Genomic DNA, 17,500 nt, shown 5'->3' on the forward strand with positions numbered 1-17,500 from the left:
CTGTGATTAGAAACCAAATTACGACACCTTCGATGATAATGATCAACATGAGAGACCTATTTTCGTCCAGCAAAGTGATTACAACTGGGATATCATCAAGCCGCTAGCCGATTATTGTATTAATTCAATAATAATACGCAGTAATCGTCTTGCTTGGCAAATATAATTTATTTTCCATTACACTTGTACTTAAGTGCATAACTGAAGTAAGTACCAAACATACTCTCGGATTAGCGAAGCACCAAGTACATATTGTGAAGACAACACCTAACAAGTATTTAAACATAATGTCACGAATATAGATTAAGCATTTTTAAAGTACAGAGGCCTCGTTTTATCTCTTAGTGCTAAGATTGCTTCGTAAAACGGGGCCCTGGAAATGATTTTTTATTTAACGACATAGGTCTCATGACATTTGACAACAATCACTGTGACGTGTCTAATGCATGGCTATTTCAACGCTTTTTCTAGAACATTAGACAGGAAACCAGTTTCTTCTCCCACCGAATATAAGGAAGGCGTTTTTAATTTCCGAGGCGCAGAACGTGTCAGTGGGTAGAGTGCCCGGCTGAGGTGCGATGGGTTTGCGGGATCGATCCCACTCAATGTTACCTCCCCACGTATCAAATGCCATAGTATGGACTGTTCTCCTAGGAGGATGTGCCCCAAACAGTCGTGTTTGAACCTTCAATGGATGTAAGCACAAGTCAAATAACTGAGTGTTTGATTGGACAGTGCTGCCTATGGGGAAGTACATATAAAACAATCCATCGCTGCTTCTTCGGTAAAAGTAGTCTATATGGGTTAGAAGGTCTTTCTTTCTATATCTCTATATACATCTTTCTACCAAGTGTCAAAACAACCATATACTAGTATATTAGGCACCCAATAGCCAAAGTTTAGCTGAGCTGAGAATACCTCTAGGGTTGTTTTTTATAATGCTCTTTCCAATGAATAGGATAACACATACGCGACCTTTGATATACAAGTCGTAGGGCGCTGCTGAGGAGGTGGAGACAACACGATAGGTCCTCCGAGGCGATCGACCATACAACGAGTACTCTACCACCGAACTACGTCCTCTGAGAAACAGGTTGCGAACGCACATCCTCCCATGCCTCTTGAAATATCTTCCATAATGATTGAAATAAGGTTTCAGCCAAGTAGATATAGATGACATGATTAACATTTGTAATATTGTTTATCTGGAAAAAAATATATGAGAAACATACAGTAATGGTAATTATTGGCAGGGGCAGTTGTAAAGCGATCGCTTGATGCGTGGTTGGCCTAGGATCGATCTCCGTTGGTGGACCCATTGAGCTATTTCTCGTTCAAGCCAGTGCTCCACAACTGGTGTAACAAAGGCTGTGGTATGGACTATCCTGTCTGTGGGATGGTGCATATAAAAGATCCCTTGCTGTTAATCGAAAATAGTAGCCCATGAAATGGCGACAGCGGGTTTCCTCTCTCAGTATCTGTGTAGTCCTTAACCATATGTCCGACGCCATATAACCGTAAATAAAATGTATTGAGTGCGTCGTTAAATAAAACATTTCCTTCATTGGCAGGGGAGTAATTTATTGTAGTTGTTAGAAATTTTATGTGGTTCAGATAGTGTTAATTAATATTTTGACAATTGTGATGTGATACGCTCATGAATCATCGTCAAAACAATGATACAAAATTTGAGCATATCCTACTACACCGGTTGCACAGCTTCAAGTGTTTGATTACCTAGCTTTCATCTAAACGATGGAAATTATGGTCAAGCTTTTCACCGAAATATTTTTTAAAACAACAAACGTGTTTCAACCAATTCAATTTCAACCAATGACGCCTAGAGAATTGCGAGACAAAAGTTTGTTGAAGTTTGTTTTGTTTGACGACACCACTAGAGCACATTGATTTATTAATCATCGGCTATTGGATGTCAAACATTTGATTATTTTGTCATATAGTCTTTGAGAGGAAACCCGATACATTTTTCCATTAGCAGCATCTTGTTGCAAGGTATCTTTTATATTTACCGTCCCACAGACAGGATAGCACATACCACGACATTTGATATACCAGTCGTGTTGCACTGGATGGAACGAGAAATAGCCCATGGGGATCGATCTTAGACAGTGCATCAGGTCAGCGTTTTTACCAATGGGCTACGTCCCGCCCTCCGAGAGATGCGACAGTCACGATAAGGCTTCTAAAATGAGAACTGAACCACCATGATCTGTGCGTGTTATTCGTTAGCCATTTCGTAAAACTGCAGTTTGCCTTTAATGAATCTTTAACTGGGATGATGGCCTCGTCGTCGGCTCTAACCAATTAATCGTCGATAACGCTTAAGCCGGTAAGGCGGTTAATCAATAGGTTGAATATTTAGGTAGACTCGCCCGTTTTCATACATGGCAGAATAGTTACTGTCTTTTTTTCCATTGGTTTCTTTGGGTTTATTTAACAACACCACTAGCGCACTCGGCCGCATTTGTTTGTTTGTTTTGTTTAACGACACCACTAGAGCACTCGCCCGTTTTGATACAAGGCAGAACAGTTACTAATCTTTGTTTCCATCGGTTTGTTTGGGTTTATTTGTTTAACGACACCACTAGAGCACTCGGCGTTTTGATACATGGCGAAATAATTAGTATCTTTTTTCTATTGGTTTGTTTGTTTGGGTTTATTTAACGACACCACTAGAGCACTCGCCCGTTTTGATACATGGCGGAACAGTTACTATATTTTCTTTACATTGGTTTCTTTGTTTCCTTTTCTTTACCGACACCACTAGAGCGCTCGACCGTTTGATACATTGCAGAACAGTTACTATTTTTTTTTCTCCATTGGTTTGTTTGTTTCTTTGTTTAACAACAACACTAGAGCACATTGATTAATGAATTATCGGCTACTGCGTGTCAAACATTTGGTAATTCTGACTCGTGGTCATCAGAGAAAACACGCTACATTTTTCCACAGACAGGAAACACATCATGCGACCTTTGACCAGTTGTGGCGTTTTTCTATTAGTAACCAGTATGCGCAAATGAAGAGTGGTGGTTGAATCATTCGCCAGAGGTGCTGTTCGTGGTGGGATCCATACTCGTCAGTGAACACATTGCAGACTGTCTCCATCGAACACACTACCCCAAAATATTAATAACGTAAATTGCTTTGCTTAAAGGCACCACTAAAGCACAATGATTTAATAACAATCGGCTACTGGATGTCAAACATTTGTTAATTCTGATGCTTAGTCTTCACAGGAAACCCGCTATATATTATATATTCCATTAGCAGCAAGAAATCGTTTATATGCTCTTTCCTGCAAACAGGACAGTACACACCACGACCTTCGTGGAATACTGACTGGGACGGGGGAAAAGCAAAAGATTCCCCAAAGAGATTCATATCTACAACATAAGCGCCTCAGGCGAGCGCTCTATCGACAACTAAATCTCGTCCCCTCCCCCCTCCATTCGTCCTGCGACTGGCATATCATTGGCCGTGGTGTATGAATTCATTTATGGAAAGAAGTGTATATAAAACATACCTTCCCGAATTGACAGCAGTAGCCTATTTGACGGCAGTGGGTTTCTTCTCCATTACAGACGACTGACGCAGAAACGTCAATCCAGCATAGGTTGCTATATCCAATACACATTTTACTATGACTCTTTTTTATTACTCTTTTTTTTTCTTTTCTTTTTTTCTTTTTCTTTTTCTTTTTCTTTCTTCTTTTTTTTTTTTTTTTTTTTTTTTTTTTTGCACTAGTATGCAATCACAGTATCGGAAATTATACACGCAGTTGGGGGAATATTATTATAACGCAGCAAATGCAGGCTGTACTGTGAGGGTAATAAATATAGTCTATCTAATAAAGCGGCTAAATAATTGATTTACTTTGATTTGCTACGCCCGCCTGCATCTATTATCGGTCTAATTGCAACTGCACGCCATAACCATCTTACTGAAACACATGGTACATCGTGTTACTCCGACCACTCCTACTTTCAAGCAGGGTATCAAAACAACTCTATCAGATTGTCCTCACTTATTTTGTGTTTCTCTATCATATTCATCGCCCTTAAGGCTCATATAGGGGCGAGACGTAGCTTGATGCGCGGTCGTTTTGGGATAGATCCCTGTTAGTGGGCTCATTGGGCTATTTCTCGCTCCAGCCAGTGCACCACGACTGGTACATCAAAGGCCGTGCTATGTGCTATCCTGTCTGTGGGATGGTGCATATAAAAGATCCCTTGCTGCTAATCGAAAATAGCCCATGAAGTGGCGACAGCAGGTTTCCTCCCTCAATATCTGTGTGGTCCTTAACCATATGTTCATATAACCGTAAATAAAATGTGTTGAGTGCGTCGTTAAATACACCATTTCCTTCCTTCCTTTTCGGCATTTACACCATTATACGACTATTTCATTGCGGCTGGCCGCATGCATTTTTAGATGTACGCATCGCACGCACTCGCCGTTTCAGTCTAAATGAGCCTTTAGACTCAGCCACTGACGCTGCCAATGTTACCGTACAGGAAGGACGTGCCTGGACCTTTTGAGGATAAACATTCCTTTCCTTTCTTAAGACTGTTAATTTTTTCACAAGAGCCCATTAATTAATGCATTATCAGTAATTAGATGTCACACATGTATTCTATAGGAAGGGGAAATGCGCGCAGCCAGGGATGTTTTGTATGCACTTCCCACAGACAGGTCAGAACATACCACAGATTTTAATAAACCTGTTGTCAGGCACTGGATGGATTGTGGCACTGGATAGATTGTTGTATCAGGAAAATCCAAGGTTACGCCGAGGAATTCCGACCATAAGAGTGCTCTTACGACAGCTAAATCTTACCGCTCTTAAGACGAATTGCGGATTAAATTTAAGGTTTCTTGATCAGGTAGGACTGTATAATATTATTCTAAATAATAATAATAATAACAACAACGACAACAACAACAACAATAATAATAATAACAATAATAATAATAATAACAACAACAGAAAAATCAACCCCTACTAAGGGCATTTGAACCACGGACTCTGGGTACGGGAGTCCACCGCTCTATAATAATAATAATAATAATAATAATAATAATAACCTTAAAGGATGAAGCCATGTTTGTGTTTTTTTCTCAGGCATTACAAACATGCCGTTGAGAATGCGTATTGATTTTTAATGTATAATTGATTGGTGGCGAGCATCGCAATGCTGGTACATAAAACGTAATAAAGTAGATGGATTTTAGACAACGCCGCCCATCATTGGACATGCAGGCACGAGCCAGCTGAACCGAAAGCAGATTTAAAAGGATCATTGTTGGCAGTTTTATCCCCATCTTCCCCAATCCTATAACGACGCACTGATCAGAGAGGGAAGAAAAAAAGAAAAAGAAAAAAACCCCAAGTGACAGGTTTGCACGTAGAGCTGACATAGCCAGAGCTTACGGGGGGAAACAAGTATGTGAGAGCTGTCGGGCAAGTTAATACCTAGTGTTAACAAGTCTCATATTTCCAGAAAACAGATTGACAAATCATGATTCCACCTCGGGTGAGCTTCGTGCCAGATTAACGCGTTGTCAGACTGCGGTGTCTTCTAATGAAGTCTCCACTGTATTTCTGTCTGCTAACGTGAATTAATTTCCTTCTTCGCAGATTGTCATTGTTTTACGGCCACGAGAAGATCTTGATTTACCAGCGGATGTAAGGATATACGATATACACCTGAGGTAAGAAATTTTAAGTTTCACAGTGAACGTTTTGTTCTAGAATAGAACATGGGGGTGACAGTATAACGAATAACCGAAAGACTAGTTCATTCATTTAGAAACAACTGCAATAAGAAGAACAAAAATAGATCGAAAATATGCAATATATTTGTAATATTAATTATAAATTAACAAATACAAATACACAAATTCTCGTAAAAAACATAACATTCAGAATCATTACCTTTTCACAAATCCATTTTTTCCTTTTTCTTTTCATTTCTAAACCTTTGTCCCTTTTAAACTTAATGTTATTACTATGTTATATCATATATGTTATTTCTATATACATATAAATGTTTGTACATACAAAACATGCTATCTTTTATATTTCACTGCTATCTTATATTGTGTACATACGTGTGAATTGTCAAGCTATAATAAAAAAGCACTCGAACCTACAGTATTGGTATTGGGGTAATAAATGTACATGCATCTTCAAAAAGTGGATTTCAAAGAGGTTTTTCTTTAACTTTCAGGATATGATGCATTTTTGGTTGATATCTTAATGCATTGGTTGGATCTTAGACATTTTTAATACGATCATTATTTTGCCCATTTGCGTCAAAGGGGAAGCGATCATTTTACAATTATAGCTAACTCCATAATTATACGACTGTTTCAGACCTCGGCAATTAAGGGGGGGGGGGGGGGGTCTATCACTCTCGCTTCCCATCACTCCCCCGAGACTAGTTCAAAGAGAGTAATTTTTAGCCTCCGAACAGAACAGAACAGAATTTATTTACACTCTGGCCGTTCAGCAACGGCATAGGAGGGCTACATAATATAAAGGAACATATATATATATATATATATACATGAAGAATTTGGGATTTACAATACAAATGTATATATGTACACACATTCACTTCACAATATACACATGACAAGATGGTGGTTGACAATATATGCAGTAAATAAGTTATTTTCCAGTATAAACAGTACAATCCTTAAATACTGTTAGTTTGGGTGCATTGGGAGCGTTTAAAGATATTAGTAATAACATTTATTAATTTTCATAAATTCTTTAATACACTGATTCGTTTACTGTTCATGAGTTGTTTGAATTTGAAAGTATTTGGTCGTGTATAATAATATGGATGTAGAAACTGGACCCTGGAATCATGAAAATATTTACAGACGAAAATATAAAGGTATTCGTCACCAATGTCTATTTCATCACATAGGTTACATAGCCTGTCTTTCTTAGGTATGTTATTCCAGCGTCCAGTTTCAATAGGCAAATAGTGATTAGATAATCTGAATTTCAAAATAATTGTCCACATCTTTTCAGGGATAATAGTAAAATATTTTTCTAGACTGAGGTGTTCTTTGTAATATCTGTATTCGATGAGAGTTCTATTTCGTTACTCCATGTTTGTAAATATTGGTCATATTGTCTATTTTTTATTTGTTGAGAGAGGACCTTAACTGATACAAAAGATTGGGAAAGCCAGACATCGCTCATTCCTAAATTATTCAGGATATTTTTTACTGTAGTGATCCAGTTATAATTGGTATTATTGCTAAGATGGCCTAATAACATTGCTCTATATAATAAGAAAGATAGTTTAGATTGTTTCTCCGATACAATTCGTGCCCAATAACAGACCATTCGTCTGTATATAGTTAGCTCGATAGGCATTCTCCCCAGCTCTCCATATAACATAAATAGTGGTGTCGATTTTTTTACTGGTAAAATATGTCTGAAAAAATGTATTTGGACAGCGTTTAAGATATCAGTTTTCTCATGTCCCCAAATTTCGCACCCATGTAGTAAAACTGGAAGGATCATCGAGTCGAACATTTTAAGTTTACAGTCGACTGACAGAAAATGTTCTTTGGCTTTTGCAAGTACAAAATAAATTGCTTTGGTAGCTTGTTGTTTAAGTCTCATCTTTGTAATTCGGAAGTTATTTTTATTAGTAAATGTAATTCGTAGATATTTATACTCTTTAACGTTTTCTAAAGCAGTGTTTCCTATCTTGGAAATATGTCTGTAGTCTTTAGCTGTACCGTTAAAAATAATTATCTTCGTTTTAGTGATATTAATTTTAAGTTTCCATGTCGTGCAATATTCATAAAAGGTGTTTAACGTATGCTGTAGGTCAGATGCAGTTGTTGTTAAGAGGGCTGTATCATCAGCATATAGCAGACAGATAAGTTGAAGACCAACGTCAATAGCATGTGAATTTATATAGTATCAATATGGTAATATCTTAAATAGTTAATGGGAGCAATTAATCGCTCTTCTCAATTTTACTTTTTTTTCGTTGTTTTCACGTCGAGGTATGTCGTATAAAACATTCCTTATAAGATGTACTTTGAAAATAACTGGATTGTGGACCATTGTAACTATACAGACAAAATGCCACAGAATACGCTTCTTTAACAAAAGCCGTTAGATTATTTATACAAAAGCAGCACAATCAAGCCACTTAGGTTTCAAAACTGTTTAACAGTAAAATATTTATAAAAAGCAAAGATGTAAAACCGTTTCTACTTCCCAAAGCAACGTTTGCATCGAGTGCGGATTGTGGTACCTTTTTTTTCATTGAGAATTATTAATGAGTTATCTTTATAAAGGCTACAGTACAGAATCTTACACAGTAATAGCTACAAATACGTCTCCATATAAAATAAATTCTACTACATCTGTCATTTACTGACAGAGACTTTTGATGGTGTTTTTTTTTATGCTCTGGTTGCAGACCAATGGGAAACGGTCAATTGGCGTTAATAAAATGAATATATTCGGTTAGACAAACACATTGTTTTGTTTACTAGTATAGATCATGTATTGACTGATTATTAATACAAGGTACTATATATAGAACAAAATGGCCAGATTAAACAATAATACAGTGATATAAATCATTAATGAAAAAAAGGTGAATTGAAAGGAAAAAATAAATATGTTCTATAAATGCTGCCTTCGTAAAGAATGTAATGATCATCGGGAACAGCAGACTACGGGACGCAAATTCATTATTTAATGAAAAGAAGATTTGATTGAATTTGTCATCAAGCAAACTTTTATAATTTTCTGTTCTATACATTATTATTTGCCCTATTATTACTCTTCTTTCTTTTATTCTTTCTTTTTTTTCTTTCTTTCTACCTTTCTTGTTTCCTTTTTAATCTTTCTTTTTATCTGTCTTTCTTTTTCTCCTTTTCTTTCTTTGTTTGTTTCACCTTTTCACTCTTTTACTTTCATATTATATATTTCCCCTATCAAGTCTCCAGAATTTTGATTATCATGGTTATATCAGAAATCTACATACACACCATCATACCTTGTACTATGATTCGTTCCAGCCAGTGCTCCACAACTGTTGTATTAAAGGCCGTGGTATGTACTATCCTGTCTATGGGATGGTGCATATAAAAAAATCCTTTACTGCTAATCGAAAAGAGTAGCCATTGAAGTGGCGAAAGCGGGTTTCCTCTCTCAATATATGTGTGATCCTTAACCATATGTCCGACGCCATGTAATTGTAAATAAAATGTGTTGAGTGCGTCGTTAAATAAAATACATTTTCTTCCTTCCTTCATGCCTTGTAAGTAGTGGAATGAGACTGGATGGCGAAAGAGTCAATCATTATACAACATATGTAAATATGTGTCATTTTTGTCACCGACTCTTGTAATATATAACGTATTTTGCTAGTTGTTATTGTTATATATTACTTAACACATGTGGTAATGTATTTCATTACCGGAAAACAAAACGCTACTTCGCAATATTCATGTGGGACATGGAAATGGCAAAAAGTTATAGAATTCTGAGAGGGTCATGGAACGTTAAGGACAAATATTCCACTTTTAAAATATCACAAGAAAAGATTGACAATGTAAGTCAAAACTATTAGTTACGAGACGTTGTACATGTGTATCCCCTCCAAAATCAACTTTTGAATACTAGTATTTATAACTATGATATTGTAAATGAAGTTTCTACAGGCAGTAAACCGTTTAACTAATTTGACAAGTAAAACTGTCATGGGAGACCAATTCTGCACATATTACATCTGATGTTTCTTTGACAATAATTCAGTGAGCAAATACCAAATTAGTTTTCCCTCACTCAAGTCTCACAGTAGACAGATAAAAAAAATAGCATTCCCCCTACAGCAGCATTGTTCGATTATCGAAATATTTGCTCTGTGAAAAGCTTTTCAAAATGTTTTTCCTTGGTAATTCATTACTGATATAAACAAGGTTTCCTTTTATGTGTGATGGAAAGAAAAAACGTTGAAATCGATTTCTAATTCTTCTGCACTTTGGAAAAAACCAAAACGCATATATATGTCGAACATATTAGTAGATATCTTCGGCAATACAATATTCATGTGGGTGTAAACAAGGATGGTTATCTGATCCTTCAGGTTCAATAATACTATATTTAAAAAAAAATGTTTATAAAGTTTTAGAAACGGTAAAATGTGAAAAGCGATACGAGATAAAAAGAAACAATGTAATAACTGAAATACATAATTTGATTTCCATCCAACACAAGTGAGAGCTTCAAACAGACCGACAGTGACAACACTGTGTTTGATGGAGACCGTTTCGCTTTTACTCGTTTGTCTTTGTAGGTGTTGTATTGATTTTATATTCCAATCAAATTAGTTTAACAAGTAATAACCAAATTATCTGTTTCGTGTATTTGTGGCTTTAGTTTAAATTCCTTTGACAGTTAGATATGCTTGTATATAGTAACTTATACAAATGTATGATATTGTTGGTTAAACCTTAGTTGCTGCTTTGAAACGGTGATTCTTTTATTTATTAATTTCCTTCTTTTTTGGTGAACTTTAATTCTAGGTTTTACGGTTTATTATCTGATGCCAATTCGTTAAGAATTTCCCCACCGAAACGTTTTCAATCTTATCTTGAGACGAATTGATTATTATATAATTATAAAAAATGTTGTAATTTTTGCAAGTTGCATTATTTAAATATTCAGTTTTTAAGTACATAATATATAGAACCAAAATAGAAAGGTCACATTTTAAAGATATAAACACTATGAAAGGTATGCCATGTGAAGTCGTCTTTCCTTTTAAATACAGTAATTACAGTGTCTAAATTAAATCATACAGCTCTTTCCAACGGGAATATACTAGTGGGCCGCACGTTCTTGGCGTTTTAATCACAAGTAGTCTTGCACGTGTCACGGGTCACGTGACTACAATGGGGTGTATGTACCCACTGACATCCAGTGCAAATGTACTGAAACGACCTATATATCGTTTTAGATCTTCGGTTGCAATGATTGGACGATTTAATGCTCAACGAAAGCATTGAATTGATGATACATGGTTGTTGCACGGGTAATGTGATGTTGTTGACAGACAATTTACGACTTTAGGACACACCTGCAGAAAACTGGTGCAGAATCCGATCGTCCGAGTGAGGTCACATGCTGCAGACCGTCAATTCCGCTTACGTCATTTGCGTTTTAGTTTATGACAACTAGGCAATGAACGTCTTATTGTTCAAGGAATGAAATTCTTATGATTCTAGGAATCAGGTTGGATATGTATTTCATTACGACAACTTGAGCTAGGAATGAGCTTATGGTTCAAGGAATGAATTTCTTATGATTCTATGAATGAATGAATGAATGAATGAATGAATGAAGGAAATCTTTTATTTAACGACGCACTCAACACAGTTTATTTACGGTTATATGGCGTGAGACATATGGTTAAGGACCACATAGATATTGAGAGAGGAAACCCGCTGTCGCCACGTCATGGGCTACTCTTTTCGATTAGCAGCAAGGGATCTTTTGTATGCACCTTCCTACAGGCAGGATAACACATACCACAACCTTTGATACACCAGTTGTGGTGCACTGATTGGAACGTAACCTCACCGTGGTGCAGGGGTGTAACATTCTCTTTGAGAATGGCCAATACAGCACAAATATATTTTGAGTAAAAGTCAGTATCTATCTGTGATATTTGTGTTTTTGCACGGTTCTTTACACTGTGTTTTTGTTTAAAATTTGAATTTTTATATTGATGTTGATCGTATCTTTATTTGTTTGAATTACCATAGTTTGACACCCAATAGCCGATGCATTTTTCGTGCTGGGGTGTCGTTAAACATTCATTCATTCATTCTGATTTGAACGATCAACAGCCCAATGAGCCCACCAACGGGGATCGATCCTAGACCGACCGCGCATCAAGTGAGCGCTGTACCACTGAGCTACGTACCGCCCCTTCTAGGAATGAGTCTGAATATCTGTCCAGGCCATTAGAAACCGTCTGCATGCTTGTCATCTTTATGCACAGCGGCTATTCACGACCAGTTTCCACGCCTTTTTACCATCAGCAACGTCTCATTTTGGACACATCCAACTCTTTATAATAACAACCTACTTTTGTTACAGTATATGCGTTTAGAATATGTGTTTAAATGAAAACATTCCCATATGCATTATGTCTGTTTGGTATTTATACAATATACACATGTGAAGTTTTTACTTTGCATCAGTATATCTCATTTGTGTTCCTGATTGATTAGACTGTATTTTTGACGTCGAAGTATAATTAGGATAATTAGATAAACGTAATTAACTAATGAGAAAATTAGTTTTTTTCTTGTGAGACATACCCAATCAATACAGGATCTGTTTGTAGAGGAGACAATGCTAAGCAGCAACCACAGACCATTTTAGTAATTAATCTCAATACGTGTGTTGAGACTAGTTTACTTAGTAATATACATGTATAAAGCGCGGATCCAGGGGGACTAGAGGGCTTGGTCCCCCTGCTCACGACGAACAAAACACAACAAACGTTTTGGTACTTCTTTTAAAGTACATTCACAGCTAATAGACAAGTTTCATCCACGTAGTTATGCGTAGACCCGCCAGCAAACAATTCTGGATGATGCGTTATATAGAGATGGTGTAGCACCGTAACCATTTATTTACTTAATTATTATGTCTAATATTATGCAAAATGAAATAAAAACATTTCCAGCATTTATGATCCTGTTTTCCAGCCCATAAAACGGTCAGCGACATACTAGGTGCTGTTTGGAAAAAAAACCCATGTTACCGCCAACGGCAAATAAACAACGTAATACTATCAACATTGGGTCTTTTATATATTTTGTTTTTTTATGTTAGGAAGATATTTTCGCTCTGAAAAATAAACGTATATATTTGCATAGGTGTTTGATTCTGGAATAATAAGTTTTTAAAAATTAAATCATTTAACTAGTAATTGTACGCCTATGTAGATGCTATAAAGGTCTTGATAATGCTAGTGTTAGTTAATAACGCATTTGCCCATGCACACGCGCGCACACGCACACACACACACACATGGACATATATTCACATTCACACACACTGTATCTGCCAATAACACATACGCAACCACACACACACATACACTGGATCCGCCAATACCACATACGCAACCACACACACACACACACACTGAATCCGCCAATAGCGCTCACACACACACGCACACACACACACACACACGCGCACACACACACATACACTAAATCTGCCAATAACAAACATACGCAACCACACACAAACACACACACACACACACACTAAATCCGCCAATAGCGCGCGCACACACACATACACACTGAATCCGCCAATAACACACATACTAAACCACGCGCGCTGTAATATTTCTTTCTTATATTTCTTTTCTTATTTTATGAGAAAACCAAAATTGGGAATGGGACCAATTTGACTGATATCCATCGTATCCATTACATTCACATTCATTTACCGTCAAGCACAATTAAAAACCAGTCTAGCGATCGATCACGAGCGTTCGGCCGCCTGAATATATACCCCAGAGGTATGTTGAGGAAGACGAGCTATCACGGTATCGCTCGCTAGACCGGTTTTTGTTACCTAAAGTTAATTTAATATCATAGGATATAGAGCACAATAGTCAAATTGTTCCTGAACGCTCGCCCTCCCTCAACACGCTGTCGTTAATAATGAAACTATGCTGGTGGGGTCAAAGGTGACGATTCTATGACGTCATGAACATAAGCAGTTAAGATTTGCTTAGCAACGTAAATGTGTCCCACTTCATCCGTGAACGTACTCTGTGGAATGTTATTGTCATCTATTTAATATGAAATCGAAGAATTACCTTATTGCTGTTCGATTGTGGGAGGAAACTAGAGGTAAGGATTGCACGTAATCTGGGGCCGTATGCATCAGGAGCGGATAAAACTAAACGCGGATAGCGGCTAAACGCGGATTGATAATCGCGTTTAAAGTTATTCGCTTTTTGGTATGCATAAACGTAAAGCTACTGTCACACCTTGCCGGATAGCGTTAACGGACGTCCGACAGAGAGCAAAATTTTCAATCCGTTCTTCTCCGTTCACATGCGTTTCCTGTCCGTTTGTCGTTCGGCTAATGCGTTCCTTGTCAGGCAAGGTTCGGCGAGGTCTGTTCAGTCCGGCGGAAAGTTTTGGGCATGCACAAAACTTGGAACGGACTCCACCGGGCAAAGGCGTCCGCCGGTTGTACGGTTGTTGTGCGCTGGGCATGCGTTTTGTTCGGAACTCGTGTGTTCCTCGTCCTGTACTTGTCAGTTAGCATTCGTTGATGTTCGGTGATGTCATTTTCCCAGGGGAATCCCTCAGAAAGCTTAGAATTACAATTATGAAGACAATAAATAAAATTTACTGAAAATATTAATTTAAATTTACCATCATAGCCCAGCTCATTAGCCTTGTCTTCCCAGACGCATTCCTTCCTGGCCTTGTTTTTGTAGTCCTTGTGCTTCGAATTCCAAAGGCAGGGATGCTCCACAACCCATTCCAGGACTTGGCCTTCTTCCTGCTCATTTAATAGGCAGCAAGACTTCCCAGCCTTCACGGACTTCCCCTTGGTCATCTTGGAGAGAGGTGTTGAGCCAACTGGAGCCTGATGATATGTGCGCCCTGTGTTCGGGTCAAGTCAGGTCAGGTCAGGTCATAGGGCTTTATGTGCACATTCAGAGCAAGCTGTTGTAGCGCACGCCTATCCTGGGCACAAGAGCCGCTCTTGGCTGGCTCCTCTGTCCAGGACAGGAAAGGTGGGGATGGGAAGGAGGAGGGACCGCCTACACTGGCAGATGCAAGGGAGCACCATCAGCCCGACCGTAGTCGGTAACAGGCGGGTGGGTGGGTAGTGGTGCTATGGAATTTTGAAGGAGCAAAAAATTGTAAAGAGAACAGGTGGACTATTTATACTCGTTTTGTCCGTCACGTGACCTGTACAAATACGTTCGAAGAACGTTTTGTCAGTTTCTCATGCGTTCCGCTTTCGTTTTGACCGGATCTTGTCCGTTACTCGTACAGTAATGTCTGTTACAGTGGCCGGTAATTGTCCTGTACTTGTCCGGTGATTGAGCGTTTTATCCGCTAAATACCGGGTGTTCTTCCGTTTCAAGTGCCTCGAGCAGCAACGGAGACGACTTTCACCACCGGATAATTTTCTTTCGCTCCGTCGGACGCCCGTTAACGCTATCCGGCAAGGTGTGACAGTAGCTTTAATGACGTCGCGAATAGCTATCCGGCGGCGTTATTTTTAGATTGGGGGAACTCCTTGCCGCGCATGGCATTCTGGAACCGAATGTTGCGCTTACAATGTACTTTTGTAAACAAAAAGAACAGTGTGTTGTTTAATATTTATAAATAAATGAAAAATATAAATACATTTATTTATAAATAAATTTTAAATTAAATTAAATTAAATTAAATTAAATTAAAAATTTAATTTAATTAAAATTAAAAATAATAATAAAATTATAATAATGCAAAAATAATAATGAAAATAAATAAAATTAAATACATAGTTATAAGAAGAAAAAAAAAATCCTGTTATTAAGTCATTAAAAGTGCAGTATATATTTAGGAAGGGGTGCAAATTAAAAACAAATAATAATAAAATATAGGCAAATAGTCTTGCCAAATAAATTTTTAAAAATATGGGACCAAGATATAACATCCAGCATACTAATAAAATATAGAACTGCAGATATAGAGGGAGATAACTGGAAAATAGGTCGAACACTAACCATAAGCGTCTAGGGGAAGGGGGGGCAATCTTCGAATTCGGGTAAAAACGAAGCAGACATTCGGGCAAAATGAGCTGGCCTTAAAACTTTTCTCTTTGTATTTCAATCATTCTACTGACAGTATTATTTTTAACGTAACCCATGTAAAAGGAAGGAAGGAACTGTTTTATTAATGACGCACTCAACACATTTTATTTACGGTTATATGGCGTCGGACATATGGTTAAGGACCACAAAGATATTGTGGGAGGAAACCCGCTGTCGTCACTTCACGGGCTACTCTTTTCGATTAGCAGCAAGGGATCTTTTATATGCACCATCCCATAGACAGGATAGCACATATTACAACCTTTAATATACCAGTCGTGGTGCACTGGCTGGAGCGAGAAATAGCCCAATGGGTCTATTGACAGGGATCGATTCCAAAGCGACCGCGCGAGCACTTTACCACTGGGTTACGTCTCGCCCCCCTCCCCCATGTAAAAATGCGTGGTGATTCTTATACAGGCGTGTGTGCAGAGAGAGAGAGAGAGAGAGAGAGAGAGAGAGAGAGAGAGAGAGAGAGAGGGGGGGGGGGGGGGAGAAAGAGAGGGGATGGGAAAGGGAGGAGGAGTAGAGGGAGAGAGAAATAAAGAAATACGCGACAGGTAAATTCATTACTCAACCTGATTACCTGCACTTGACGACGATAATGTACTTTTTGTCCGCATTTATACAAATAAAGAATTGTTTTTTCATGTGGATTATGGCCCCACACCCCCAACCCTACCACCACCGCAACAGAGTCTTCTTTTGGTTCAGTATACGAAATGGACTGAACATTTATGAAAATAAACACCCAGTGAAACTCACTTGGGGTTTTGTAAAATGAATTATGGCACACACAGTTATAGTCTAAAATATGAAGGCAGAACCCCCAAAAAGAAAGGGAAACTGTTTTTAATACAGGGGCAATTTTCCGTTATCATTATTTAATATCCATACAAAAGTAATAATATTAAAAAACTAAATAATATTTTAACAATCCAAATGCAAGCATACAATTTATAATCTGGAATAAAAGTTAGATTTAAAAATGTCATCAGTATTATTTAACACACATAAACAACTTTTAGAGGCATATCAATTATGGACACCACAAGAAAGGAACTTTTAATTTTAGTTTTTCACTAATTTGTCATTGCTTTCAGTCAGCTCCACAAAGATTTGATTTCCATTACTATACCGAGTGTAATAACATTAGTCTGTCAAACCAACTGTATTTTAAATAACTAGTGATGTTAACTACAAGTATTTACACTTTTAATACATAGGCACTTAATTCCATGTTACACGTAAATATACTCTATTCCATGTTAAAACTTAAAATACCATAAAAATAAATGACGTTTTTACATGATATACAAAATATACAGAGAAAGAAATAAGGGAACACTAATAGTACTGAATACTATTATCGTCCTCATGTCTGTATAAAGTACGAAGGTGTAATGTGGGAGTCACTGAATGACAGTAATGTGAGACTGGATGACAGTAACACAGATAACTTCCAGTCGCAATAGTGAATAGATAAGTGTTTTTCTTGCAGTCACTATCTCCTGTAAGTGTTGGTGTGATCCCTTATTTCTTTCAATCAGTACATATTGTCA

The 17,500-nt window shown here is 37.5% G+C and overlaps 1 protein-coding gene across 1 annotated transcript in view; it reads left to right on the top strand.

Annotated features, from left to right (window-relative positions):
* The first annotated feature begins 5,648 nt into the window (after nt 1-5,648).
* LOC121381743 overlaps nt 5,649-17,500 on the top strand; it is a 308,435-nt gene continuing 296,583 nt past the window's right edge. Inside the window, exon 1 of the mRNA XM_041511090.1 lies at nt 5,649-5,736. The gene's annotated coding sequence lies outside the window, so the exon portion shown is untranslated. The remainder of the gene's footprint in view (nt 5,737-17,500) is intronic.

The sequence above is a fragment of the Gigantopelta aegis genome, chromosome 9 (assembly GCF_016097555.1).
Source record: "Gigantopelta aegis isolate Gae_Host chromosome 9, Gae_host_genome, whole genome shotgun sequence".
In the NCBI taxonomy this organism is placed as follows: Eukaryota; Metazoa; Mollusca; class Gastropoda; order Neomphalida; family Peltospiridae; genus Gigantopelta; species Gigantopelta aegis.